Raw genomic sequence first — 14,743 nt, 5'->3', positions numbered from 1 at the left:
GGTGTTGGAACATGTGGTGTTAGTATTATTGATGGTGTTGAAATATATGGTATTATTTCATTGTTGTTGATGATGTTCTTGGTGGTGTTGCAACAATTTACTCAACTGTTGCAACTGATGAATCAGCTATTAGAACAGACGAAGCAACTGCTTGAAGAAATAAAACTAGTAGCAAGGCTGGTTTGATTTATTTTGATAAATGACTCATCTGTTGCAATATGTCATCCATCTATTGCAACAGATGCCTCATCGATTGAACATATGGGGAATCTATTACATCAGATTGGTCATCTGTTGATTTATTTAATTTTGTCTTACCCTTTTATAATGTTCTTTTTGTTCTTCTCATGTTTTTGATCAAATATATTTCTCTTGTTTGCAGATAAAAGGAAGTGACAATGGATCAACTTTTGCCTGACTAGCATTAAAGGCTGGAGTAAAGATGGGTTCAGAGGAATAAGCTTCCTGCAGATAAAACCGCTTCATATGTGGGAGTTATGTATTATTGATCAACCAGTCTATCGTGAAACATATTTCCAGTATAATGATTTTGTGAATGTTGTTTCTTTATATATTAGGCGTTAATTCTTCAAACAAGATATGGCATTTTATAGTTAAGATTGTTAGGTTTGAACAGATAAGGTTGAGAGGCTAAATAGGTGGTGTCGATACATTGTTACGATTTAATAAAGATTTTGGTAAGGTTTATGTGTCAATTTTGGAGAAGGGTTAAGGTTTTTGGTGAAAGTGTAAACATTCAAATAGTGATTTCATTGACTTTAAGGGTTCAATGGACTTTTGAAAGACCTTCGAAGCCTCGCATTGCTGCAAATAAGAATGAAAATAAGTATAGTTATTGTTCTGGTCCAAATTTATATGGATGGTTACTCGAAGAGACTATTATACAGCAGGAGGTTATTGTAAGAATACCTGTGTGGGAAGGGGGAGGTGGAGAAGATCATATATCAACTTAGACCTTATTAAAGAAGAAACAAAGGGTAGGAAGGAAAGTGTAGCAAAACTGGCTGATGAAATTGACATGAAAAATGAAAAAACTGAATGAGTTGCGAATGTAAAAGTGTATCCAAAAATGAAAATCCATCAGTCGTTCTTGAAAAAGAAAAATGCTCAAGTGGATTAGAGCTATGCACTTTGTTCAGGGACTGCAACTAGCTAGCGTGGCCTGAATAAAAATCCACAAAATGCAGGACCAGAACCGTAAAGTTTCAGCTTTGCGAGCATGGAAGATGGTAAGATTGTTGGTCAGGATTAAAAGTTGAAAAAACTACTCCTGAATTAAGAATAAGGGATCAAGCTAAGGTGGCAATTTCTCAAGTTAAACTTGCATCCCCTGCCTCATATTTATGGCTATGGTCAAAGGTAGTGGAAATAACAAGGCATGGGATTTCTGCCCAACTTTAGACCTTTTTATTTCTACTGCCATTGACCTGATCATTAACACAAACAGAAGGCATGGGATGCAAGTTAGACTTCAGAAATTGACGCCTTGGCTTTCCTTATTTTTAATTCTGGAGTTGTTAGTTTAGGTTTCATTCTTGACTAAAAATCTTACCAATCTCCTGTACTCACGAAGCTGCTTTCTTAGAGTTTTCATCCTGCACTTTATGAATCTTCATTGAGGCCACGCTAGCTAGTTGCAGTCTCTAGCAAAGTGATCAGCTTCAGTCCTCTTGACCATTCTTCTTTTTCTTCAACGACTGATGAATTTTTATATTTGGATACACTTCCACATTTAAAGCTCATTTAGTTTTTTCATTTCTCATGTCAATTTTATTGGCTAGATTCACTAGAAATTCCTTACTTGCTTTTCTTTGTTTCCTTTTAAGCAGAGTCTGAGATGATATATAGTCTTCTCCACCTCTCTCTTCCTGCACAGGTATTTTCCCAAGTACCTTCTGTTGTATAATAGTCTCATCGATTAACTCATTTATATAAATTTAGACCAGAGAAATTTCTATTGGTTCCATCATTGTTTGCTGTAGTACGAGGTTTCGGTGGCCTTTCAAGAAGTCCATTGTGCCATTAAAATTGGTCCAATCACTATTGGATATTTACACTGCCGCCAAAAACTTGAATGCTTTCCCAAACTTGACACTAAATCATGAACATAAATTGTCATTAAATTGTAACAAGGTATCAAAACCACCATCTTGGAATCCTTCAACCTTTTCAGTTTGCACTTATCAAACTAAACTGTACAATGCAGGATCGTATTTGAAGGATAACTATCTAATCGGTAAAATACTGCATTCACAAAATTATTTTACTTTATATATGTCTGTCACGGTATCTTGATCAATAATACATAACTCCCACATTTGAAAGTGGATCCATTCACTTGCACATACCTTATTTTTCCTACCCCATCAAGACATGTCAGACAGCGTTTATTCATCTGCACGCATGTGATGACTATTAAAAAAGAGGTGACGAGTCATGAATTTTTATCTAACACATTCAAAATAGCTGATGAATCAAATTCTCCATCTGTTGCAACTGATGAATCAACTGTTAGAAGAAATTAAAATATCTCCTCCAATAGATGGTCCATCTGTCGTAGTAGATAATCCCTATGTTTCAACAGATGGTAAATCTATTGTGATGGACTAGACAGTGTTTATTCATCTGCACGCATGTGATGACTATTAAAAAAAAGGTGAAGAGTCATGAGTTTTTATCTAACATGTTCAAAATAGCTGATGAATAGTATTCTTCATTTGTTGCAACTGATGAATCAACTATTAGAAGAAATCAAAACATCTCTTCCAACAAATGGTCCATCTATCGTAACAAATAATATATATTACAACAGATATATCATCTGTTTCACATACAAACTATCTATTGCAACAGATGGTAAATCTATTTTGACAGACCATCTATTACACTTACAGACCATCTGTTGCAACAGATGGTAAATTTGTTGTGATGGATGGACGATCTGTTGAACAGCTTAATAATAACAGATATTATCAAGTCTCAAACCATTTTGAAAAGGTGAGAAGTTTGAATGTAAAAGAAAAATTCACTTCTTTACATATTAAACAAAAAGGCAATAGTTTGAATGTAATTAATTCAATGGACCTGAACAGTCGTACCTTTTTTCCTAACATATTCAGATTCAATCCTCTATAAATATGTCCCTCTACTTTAATTTATTTCTTGCATTTTATCTTTTCGGATAACATCTTCAACCACTTCTCTTCAAAGAGCATATTTCTTTCTCGTTGAGGTAAGTTTTTTTCTGTGTAAATCTACTAGTTTGTAGTAGACATTGTATTACATTCAAACTCTTTTCTTTACTTTTTTGTCAATTCATGTGTGTTCTAGATATGGTTGATACAAATTGGGATGTTGCAATTCTACAAGACACTGTTCAAGAACTTGAGTTGCAGGTTCATGACCTACGGTGGGAGTTGTCCGCCTTGAGATCTCGGATGATTATGGAGATTCGCAAACATATGAGGGCCTTGCTTTTGTTGGTTGAATATTGGTCGGCTGACAATAATAATGTTGCTACTGATAATAATAATAATTAGAATGTATTTTTTTAAATTCTATAACGGATCTATACCTAATGTATTTTGTTTTTTTTTTGTTTAATAGAGAATTTATTGTTGGTCGACTTTGGGTTTCTAATTATTATTTAATTTTCATTGTATCTATTCCTTCTTCTAAATATGTTAACATGTTGACTGACTGTTGGAGTCGTAAGGAGCAATTTTGAAACCAATAGCAATAGCAATTTTGGCATTTGAGTTCTTTCAATAGATGGACCATCTGCTGGAACAGGTCGGTTGGTTTTTGTCATCATATTATCCATCTGTTGGAAGAAAATATTCCAATTTTATGGAACAGTGTTGTGTTCTTCCAGCTAATGACCATCTGTTGCCACAGATGGGTAATCTGTTGAAAAAAATTATGGTCTGCTGTATTATTTAGTTCATGTTTTGCCTCTTTTTCTATACCTAATATATTTTGTTTTTTGTTTAATGGAAAATTTATTATTGGTTGACTTTGGCTTTTTAATTCTTATTTAATTTTTATTCTGTCTATTCCTTTTTCTAAACATGTTAACATATCGATTGTTGGAGCCGTGAGGAGGAATTTTAAATCTAGTAGCGATAGCAATTTTGGCATTTGAGTTCTTTCAACAGATGGACCATTTGTTGGAACAGATTGGTTGGGTTTCTATCAGCAGATTATCCATCTGTTGGAGGAAAATATTCTAGTTTTATGGAACTGTGTTGTGTTCTTCCGGCTAATGTCTATCTGTTGCCACAGATGAGTAATCTATTGAATATAATTATGGTTTTCTATATTATTTAGTTCATATTTTGCCTCTTTTTCTATACCTAATGTATTTTGTTTTTTGTTTAATGAAAAATTTATTATTGGTAGATTTTGGCTTTTTAATTTTCATTCTGTCTATTCCTTCTTCTAAACATGTTAACATGTCGACTGTTGGAGGTAAGGGAAAATTTTGAATCCAGTAGCAATAGCAATTTTGGCATTTGAGTTCTTTCAACAGACGAACTATCTGTTGGAACAGATCGGTTGGATTTCAATCAGCAGATTATCCATCTGTTGGAGGAACACATTCCAGTTTAATGGAACTGTGTTAGGTTCTTCCAGCTAATGTCTATGTGTTTCCACAGATGGGTAATCTATTAAAAATAATTATGGTCTGCTGTATTATTTAGTTCATGTTTTGCCTTGTTTTACTGATACATAAGTTATTAAAAAAGATATTTTATATATAATAAATGATAACATTACGTTCACAACAATGAGTTAAATATATAAAAGTCCACAAGAAACAACAACACAAGTTTTTACAATTACAACGATCATGGTAGATTATGATCCGAGCATGTAGTTCTTTTGTGGACAGCGCGCTTACATACGAAGCACTTATTTCTTCTTGATGAAAATGATTTTTCGACTCCACACCTCCTGTTATATGGCTTTTTTTTCTGGTTTGATAGTGTTTGGGTCAATATATGGAGGAGGTATTAATCTCCCCAAAAGCTCTGCAGGAACAACCTAAGATTCTTCGAGAGGCATCGGAGTAATATGCCCACTATATGGCATTTCATATTTTTCCACCGAATAATATGGAGAGGAGTGTTTGTAAATTTTAGGTCCATATTTTGCACTATATTGAGCTCGAAGCGCTGCCATAGCATATGGACAGGATATTTTGTCCAAGTCAAAAATTTTGCACGTACAAGGTCTTGTTTGAAGATCGACCGTGGAAACATCACCATGACCGGTGATGCTGAATTTGTAATCTGTTATTAAATAAGATAATAACCTATCCCTAAAATGGTGTTCGTTGATATTATTTTTTTGATTTCTAGAACAAATGGGCTCTTCTTGGGCCCTCGAGCTACACATACCTTTCATTAAAAAATTGGCCATAGTTTTTGTTTATTATTTCAAACAAAGCCTTGATGGAAAATTCTCTTTCATCGCCAAATAATGAAATTGCCGATTCAGCTATGTTTGATGTCATAATATTGTACCTATACAAAATAATCACTTAGTACGACATTATACTAAACTTGTAACTCAAACAAGACATTAAATTCATAAGAATGTACCAATCTGCCGGGCAGAATGCTCGGATCCATCTCTTAAAATCGACACGTATGAGATGTTCTGCTACCTTGGGATGTATATCCTCTATTTGATTAAAATGGTCTAAAAACTCCTCTCTACTATATGCTTTAGATACTCTATAAAAAATGGTCACAACCCTTTCATTGTGATAGTTAGTCTGAATGTTCTCTCCAAGATGCCTGATGCAATAACCAAAGTAAGCTAAAGTAAAGAAAATTGAACCCATCTTTGGAATACGTGGATGCCTATCCAAAGAAAAACACAACTCTTTGGTATCTTCAATGTAGGTTCGTAGTTGTTTAATAAAAATCCATAAGAGGCATCACATTCCTTGTCCACTACACAAAAAGTGACAGGAAAGATATGATTCTCCGCATCTTGTGCCACCGCCGCTAGCAGAACTCCATTATACCTGCTCCTCAAGAAGGTACCATTGAAGGCTATGTCTTTTCTCAAATGTCAAAAACCTAGAATCCAAGCACCATTGGATACAAAAAAGTACTTGAACCTTCCATTTTCATCAACTTGTAATACCGTCTTACTTTCGGGATTTATGGACTCAATCATGTAATGGTAGACATCCAGGACTGCATACCCATGATCGTGTATCCCCCTAACCAAATCCTTGGCAATTCCCATGGCTATATATATCTTTCAATAACTGACCAGGACACCCAGTTCCATAAGGAGTTGATTGATCATAACCCTTGTAGAAGGGCCTTTGGCATCGGGGAAACTATTCTTAAAATATTCACTGAGGACCTTTGTCGTGGCATGAGGATTTTGGACTGAGATATGCTTCAAATCACATGTGATTCCTGACAGTTTAGTCAGTGATTAGGAAAAAAACTTCATCTTATTGGAATAACAGTTTTACTCCTTGCCTACAAGTATGAAGAGGTTTCTGTACCTGTAGTAGAGGGTCTAATTTTGATCTCTGAAAAGGCTTATGCCAGAAAAGAAGTGCTTGAAATGGTTAGTTTAAAGAATAAAATCTTACATTATCAGGACTTGTATCTCCATTTTGTTCTTCCTCGCTAAATGATTTCAATCGTTTTTTTATCCACAGGAGAAGTTGATGGTTAATACCTTACAGTTCAACATGATAGTACCTATAACTTATGTGTTTATGCGAAGATTCCTTAAATCCTCTCAATCTGATAAGAAAGTCGGTTAAACGTCTTTTTCATATAAAGAATAACACAACAATCTAAATCACTACTCATACAACTTTTTGTCATTGTTTAAATCAGGTGGAGCTTGTGTCTTTCTTCTTGATCGATCTATGTCTGGTTGAATACGAAATGCTTAGATTCCCACCATCAATGCTTGCTGCTGCAGCTATCTTTACTGCTCAGTGCACTCTCGGTGTGTCTAGGGAGTGGAACGCAACCTGCGGGAAGCATAGCAGCTACGGCAAGAATCAGATTTTGTAAGTATATTTTGTTTTTAAAGATACTTGTAAATGTACATCTATTTATCAAATAGAAAAAAAAGTGTAATTATGTGCCTTGTTTTCTACGATAGGAAATGCTCGAAATTGATGATTTTTTCCATCAGAAGGTAGCAGTTGGGAAGCTTACTGGCGTGCACCGAAAGTACAACACATCTAAATATGGCAATGCTGCAAGATGTGAACCAATTTATTTTCTGTTAGACTAGGATAAGAAGAACACATAAGGGGGAACGGCATGCTTTTCCATTAGTTATGTTGAATGATATTGTTGATGTGTGCGCAACATATGTTGCCCCAGGCTCTGGGGAAGGGGAAAGGGTGTTTTTGAGTTCATTTGTTACTGAGAGAACTATGTGTAAATTTGTTCTTTTCATGTACATTGTTTGACATTGCTGGTGTTTTGTGAAATATCTTGCGTTCCATACTTTTTCTTGAGTACAAACATTAGAAAGTTAAAATTTCTTCTTAACAGTATAAAGCTTAAGTGATTAGAAGCTTGGACACATAACACACTTAACAACTAATGTGACTAGAAGCTTGGTGGACACACTTTAAAAGCCTTCATATATATATATACATATATATATATATATGTATCCTCTAAAATAATAACTTTATCAGTTGGTCTTGAGAATAAGGAGTGTCAATGTCAATAATACTAGTGAGAGAGAGGTAACAAATTCGCATATTGGACCGATGTATTTATTAACTAGGTCCCTATTTCAGCTCGTCCAATATTATTTGGGCTAAATATGTAACTCAATGATTGAAGCGCCATAATCAAAAAATGCATACTGAAACCTGTGTTGAGCAAAAGAATATTAGTAAAAGTTTGTATTTGATGTTTATAATCACAGTACAATAATTTTCTAAACTAAGTCTTGCCCATGAGGCAAGAGTTGAACATATGTTAATAATCTAATCAGTGCAATTAAAGAATAAACTTTTGCCTCTTGGGCAAAAGTTTTCAATTCAAATAGTATAGTATTTGTACAATAATTTTCTAAACTAAGTCTTGCCCATGAGGCAAGAGTTGTATATATGTTAATAATCTAATCAATGCAATTAAAAAATAAACTTTTGCCTCTTGGGAAAAGGTTTTCAATTTCAACAATTTTATAAACTATGTCTTGCTAATGAGGCAAGAGTTACATATATGTTAATAATCTAATCAGTGCAATTAAATAATAAATTGTTGCCTCTTAGGCAAAAGTTTTCAATTTCAATAATTTTCTAAAGTCTTGCCCATGAGGCAAAAGTTGCATATATGTTAATAATCTAATCAGTGCAATTAAAGAATAAACTTTTGCCTCTTGATAAAAAATTTTTAATTTCAAAAATTTTCTAAATTAAGTCTTGCCCATGAGCCAATATTTGCATATATGTTAATAATCTAATCAATGAAATTAAAGAATAAATTGTTGTCTCTTGGGCAAAAGTTTTCAATTTCAATAATTTTCTAAACTAAGTTTTGCCCATGAGGCTAGAGTTACATATATGTTAATAATCTAATCAGTGCAGCTAAAGAATAAACTTTTGCCTCTTGGGCAAAAGTTTTCAATTTCAACAATTTTCTAAACTAACTCTTGCCCATGAGGCAAGAGTTACATAGATGTTAATAATATGATCAGTGCAATTAATGAATAAATTGTTGCCTCTTGGGCAAAAATTTTTGATTACAACAATTTTTTAAATTAAGTCTTGCTCATGAGGCAAGAGTTGCATATATGTTAATAATCTAATCAGTGCAATTAAAGAATAAACTTTTGCCTCTTGGGCAAATGTTTTCAATTTTAATAATTTTCTCTGCTACGTCTTGCCCATAAGGCAAGAGTTGCTTATATGTTAATAATCTAATAGTGCAATTAAAGAACAAACTTTTGCCTCGTGGGTAAATGTTTTCAATTTCAACAATTTTCTAATCTAAGTCTTGCCCATGAGGCAATAGTTGCATATATGTTAATAATCTAATCAGTGCAATTAAAGAATAAATTATTGCCTCTTAGGCAAAAGTTTTCAATTTCAATAATTTTCTAAACAAAGTTTTTCCCATGAGGATAGAGTTACATATATGTTAATAATCTAATCAGTGAAATTAAAGAATAAACTTTTGCCTCTTGGGCAAAAGTGTTCAATTTCAAGAAATAGGAAAAGATCCTCAAGATAGAATCTATGTCATAGAGAGGGCTGTGATTGTTTCCATGTGGATTTGTAGGTATGAGAATATCTTCAAGAATTGCCTGATCTAGCTGCAGACCAATGCATCTCTCTAGATCAGACCTACAGATGTAAGTTGCCTCTTGGGCAAAAGAGTCCAAGATCAAACCCTCGAAACTACTCAAACACAATTATAATCACAATAACAAAGTCCCCACAACCTGTTCGACACAATTCCTCATCATCTTCTAATGCTAATTGTACCACTAGTTTGAAATACTTGAAACTAATTTCTTGTACCATTGACCTTATACGTTTGGCCTTCCCAAAATATGTTGCGACCAACGTCAACTCCCATAGTAACAGACTTTCCCTCCAAGACCAACCCCCCACAACTACTCAAACACAATTATAATTGCAATAACAAACTTCCCACAACATGTTCGATAGAATTCCCCAATGGTAAATATGTTAGTACAACAGCAGCATATCCCAAGTTCAGCTTACAATCACCTCCCCAAAAATCAAATCAATATGCTAATTATGTAATGAGCTAAAATTACCACAATGCATCAATAAGCTAAAATTACCACAATGACTTTTGATGATTGAATTTCATACCTGAAGAACCCTTATGGCAAAGTCTATTCTGCGAATGTTTGAAAGTCGATTCTAGAATTTGAAAGAAAAAGAGGAAGAAAAAGATTTAACGATTTGGGAAACTTAGCCTCGGGCTTTAGGGATCCCTCGGACTTTGGAGTTTGATTGGTGGAGAGGGACGAGGTTTGAGGATGTATTGGAAAGACATCTTGGAGTGGCCACGGTAGTCTTAGTAGCTAAAATTATATTAAAAGAAAAATATATTCATTTAATGGAGTAACGGTAGAATTTACCCTACAATAAGTGGTGAAATTGAAGATAAATATGACAATTTACAAGACAATGTATGTGACAATGACCATATGAGAGTTCTTTTGGAATGTCTATGAGTGTAAATCTCTCCTTAATCTGTTTAAATTCTTCAAAATATCTCTAACCAGATCATTATTTCTAACAAAATCAATGATTAATTATCATATTTAAGTTCTTTGTCACCAGTTTCACTTCAATCCAAAAAAAACAATTCAGTTCATATACTGCTTAACACTATATTGATATCTCCATACACGTCATTTCCCAAGTGTTAGAAGAGATAAAAGACAAACTCTTCCAAAACGAAAAAAAATTACTCAAGGTCTACACGATGCTTTTTTGTCTGGCATTATTTTAGGAAGCGTGCTCAAGCAGAAGAGACACAAGCTCGTCTTAACTATGTTTAATCTGCACAACTATATGTTTTGGGTTCCAAGTCTAGCTTTGAGAAAAACAAGGACCAAACAAAAGATTGTTTGCTGCCAAATGGTTAGGTTTGGCTGTACGAAAGGCTTCAACTCCCGAAGTTCATTACAAATTTACAATAGCTTGGTCCAGGATCCAAGGAACGGGAAAATAGCAATTAGCAGTCTCAATAGCAATAGAGTTTCTCTCCTTCCGATTCTCTTACTCAATTTTTCGTCAGTCCACTGTCTTGGTTCAGCCAGTCTTTGGTTAAGGGGCATTTTGTGCTGTCCTTCCATCCCATGATTGTCTAGCTCATCCCAACCCCCATAATTCAGAGTGCTTCCTGAATTGTTTCTATCTGATGCACAATTTGAGGCAGCCCAGGACTGATAGTCTGTAACTCCCTTGCCATTTCGAGTATTTTGTCCTTTTCCCATTCTTATTCCAGGGTTGCTCACTGCTCTAGCACAGGGTCTTTTCTTTTTCTTGGACTTGGATCGTGGGACTTCATCGGACCATCCCCATATAATATCCATTGCTAAAGAAAGAGCATACTGTGCTAAAGGAAGCACTAATGCCATGATAATAGTATCTGTACCTGTTCCAATTACCGCTGACATAATAATAGCCGGAAGCATCCAACCAAAAGCTCTGAGCACCTGCAACAGACTCATAAGATAATTCTACTTACTGCACCAATAATAGAGGTTTATAAGCCTTAATGAACCTAATTTTCCACCGGTCACAAAAGTACAAACCAACAGATTAAACAGTCAATACATTTCACATATTTAAATGATCTTTGAAACCTAGACGGAATAAGCATAGCCAGGCAGATTTAAGATACAATTTGTATCTTAAATCTGCCTGGCTAATTTGATCCCGTCTAGGTTTCAAAGATATGCAACTCAACTTGGATGTAAAATTGCGGAAAGGAGAGAAAAACATTGATGAAAAACGCATGAAACAAATTGGAGCCACATAGAGTCCTATGTTTAGCTATATAGGTTTTCCTCATGGGTTTGCCTAAGGGATTCCAAAGCAGTTTATAAAGGTCTTGAATTACTCCACCTGCTTCCTTAAGTTTTTGGGTTGGACACGCATATTCTTTTCACATGGTAGCAGACAACCATTGCAAGTCAATTGGCTCTCATAAGTCTACATAAAAATTCACGTGTGAACCATAAAATCTGCATACAAATATAAAAGGTTGTCAAGTCATATGGTTGTCACACATGGGTTGTTTAAAAAATTCTAAAGCAGTTTATGAAGGTCTTGGATTACTCCAGTTACTGCCTTATGCTTTTGAGTCTGAATGCTCAGATTCTCACACTAATTCACACACTATTAACTGGAGAAACTTTGATACCCAGCAGGAACTGATCTTGAATTTTCTACTTTTATGCTCCCATCATTGTTCATGGAAGCGTGATGCAGAAAAAAACAACAAGGCTCCGCATCATGCATTACGCGAAGCGAAAAGCAATGTGAGCACAAAAAAGATTAAATAGGGCATACAAACAGTAAGACAGAATTGAAATGACCACAACAATTATATAATCAAAAATAAAGACAATATATATAAGTAGTTCAATTAAACACCAAAATCACAAGTTTGATTACCGAAACACCTGCTGAGAAACAGACCAGCAAAACAACACAGACCACAATAGCAAAACAGTTCAACAAAAGAGCAAAACCAACCAGAAAAAAGAAGAAAAAACAAATCCAATTTAATAATGTTTCAACATCTAATTCTTGTTCTTCTAAAGCTCATCTACTTCATCAAGATTGTCCAGATCTTGCATTCTTCCATTATCATCACATTCCTCATCATCTTCCTCAACTCAGCTTGAAGTAGTGGACAGAGAAACAAGAGAAACCAAGATTTTCTTAATAGCAACTTGTCTTGTTCCATAATACATAATGAAATACTTATAGCTATACAACTATAGGTTAGAGTTCTATTCTAGGAAATAATATATATTGTTATAACTATACAATCAGTAATAAAATCCTATTCTAGGAAAGAGAATACTCTGTCTATACAATTATACTATTGCCTAACACCCCCCTCAAATTAATACCGGTGATCACACAGTAGCAATTTAGAGCTAAGATAGCTATGTCGTGCGAGAGTCATAGCCTTTGTAAACAAATTGGCAAGTTCATCATGAGAAGAAATGTGTTGTAGAGTGATAAAACGGTCAGCAACTAGTTCCCGAATGTAATGACAGTCCACCTCTATATGCTTTGTGTTTTCATGTTGCACAGGATTTATGGCTATTTTAATCGCACTAGTGTTATCAGCATGTAACACTGTAGGAGATATAACAAAAACACCAAGCTCAGATAATAGACGTCGTAGCCAAAAAATTTCCAAACTTACTGCCGACATAGCCTGATACTCGGCCTCCGTATATGATTTAGACGTACGAGATTGTTTCTTACATTTCCAAGATATCAAGGATGTGCCTAGAAACATGCACCAACCAGTAACAGAATGACGATAATCAGGACAACTAGCCCAGTCTGCATCAATATATCCCTTACGATTTATAGGAGAATCTGAACTGACTTAGAACTTGTACCGCATATGAGATGTCCGGCCTTATCATAGTGAGATAAACTAATTAGCCTTCTTATATTTCCTATTAATCTCCATTGGGGTGTATACAACCTTGTCATTATTAATACTAGTCATAGAAACAAGATCACTAGCATACTTTTGTTGTGTAAGTATTATCCCAGTAGGCAAGTATAGAACTTCAAGCCCGAGAAAGTATGTCAATCGTCCCAAGTCCTTCATCTTAAATGAGGTATGCAAGAATTCTTTTAACTTGGTAATATTTTCTTGATCATTTTCGGTGATAATGATATCATCAACATAGATGAGAAAAACTGTGATACCTACCAGAGAAGTATGAAGAAACAAGGAATAATCTGAAAAGCTTTGAGAGAAGCCTGCAGTTTGAATCGTGGATCGAAATTTGTCAAACCAAGCTCTGGGAGCCTATTTTAAGAAATAAAGAGATTTTCAAAGACGACAAACTGCATTTGGTCTTGGCAGAACACACCCAGGTGGTGGTTTCATAAACACAACTTCTTTCAGGTCACCGTGAAGAAATGCATTTTTCACATCCAACTGATGTAAAGTCCAACCTTTAATTGAAGCTAAGGCCAATAATGTCAGTACAGTTGTCATCTTAGCAATAGGTGCAAAAGTCTCCTCATAATCCACCCCGTACTCCTGTTTGTACCCTTGAGCAACCAATCAAGCTTTATAGCGATCAATTGTACCATCTGCCCTCATTTTAATATAATACACCCACTTACTTCCACTGAGAACTCCATCCGTTGGTTTATCAACAAAGTCCTAAGTTGAATTTTCATTCAGTGCACAAAGCTCGTCTGACATAGCTTTTTTCCAGCAGATTTGTGTAGAAGCCGGGGAGTAAGATGTAGGAACCTCAACAGAATGTAGTGTGGTATGCAAGGCATAGGACTTACCGAATTTCCCTGGAGAGTATCCAAGTCATTTAGGAGCATGGCGATTTGTTCTACTAGACCAACGTGGAAGAGTAACTGGATGAGAGGATCCCTCTTCTGAAGATAAGAATGATGATATAGAGTCAATACCAGAAAGAGATGAAAGTTGGAGAGCTTCATTACCATTGTTCATGGGTTGTTTTGGAGATTCAAGTGGAGCATCAGTACTTGAAAGAGATGAAGGCTGGAGATCACCATTATCATAGTGCACGAGTTGTTTCGAAGACTCAAGCGGAGGGTCAGTAGCTACCACATCGTCATCAAACTTGTACAAAAAATAGAGATTCTGAAGCATGTTTAGTATTGTGTTTGCAAGAAAACTAATCCTCAAAGAAAATAGCATGTCTAGATATTCGAAGCTGACGACGAGATGCATCATAATAGTGATACCCCTTTTGTGTGTCACTATATCACACAAAAATACATTATGCTGTCTTTGTTGAAAGCTTATATTGTTCATATGCTGGAAGATGTCCAAAGCAAACACAACCAAAAACCTGCAAGTGAGAATAATCAGGCTTGCTATGAAATAATTTGAAATACGGTGTCTTATTTCCAATGACTGGGGAAATTTGTCTATTGATCAAATAAATAGAAGTATGTACTACTTTGGGC

General features: G+C 35.0%; 1 pseudogene; it reads left to right on the top strand.

Annotated features, from left to right (window-relative positions):
• The first annotated feature begins 4,475 nt into the window (after nucleotides 1-4,475).
• Nucleotides 4,476-10,578, top strand: LOC107849197 (annotated as a pseudogene).
• The last annotated feature ends 4,165 nt before the right edge of the window (nucleotides 10,579-14,743 follow it).

The sequence above is a fragment of the Capsicum annuum genome, chromosome 12, assembly GCF_002878395.1.
Source record: "Capsicum annuum cultivar UCD-10X-F1 chromosome 12, UCD10Xv1.1, whole genome shotgun sequence".
In the NCBI taxonomy this organism is placed as follows: Eukaryota; Viridiplantae; Streptophyta; class Magnoliopsida; order Solanales; family Solanaceae; genus Capsicum; species Capsicum annuum.
The sequence above is the reverse complement of the archived record's forward strand: the minus strand, read 5'-3'. Positions and strand labels throughout refer to the sequence as shown.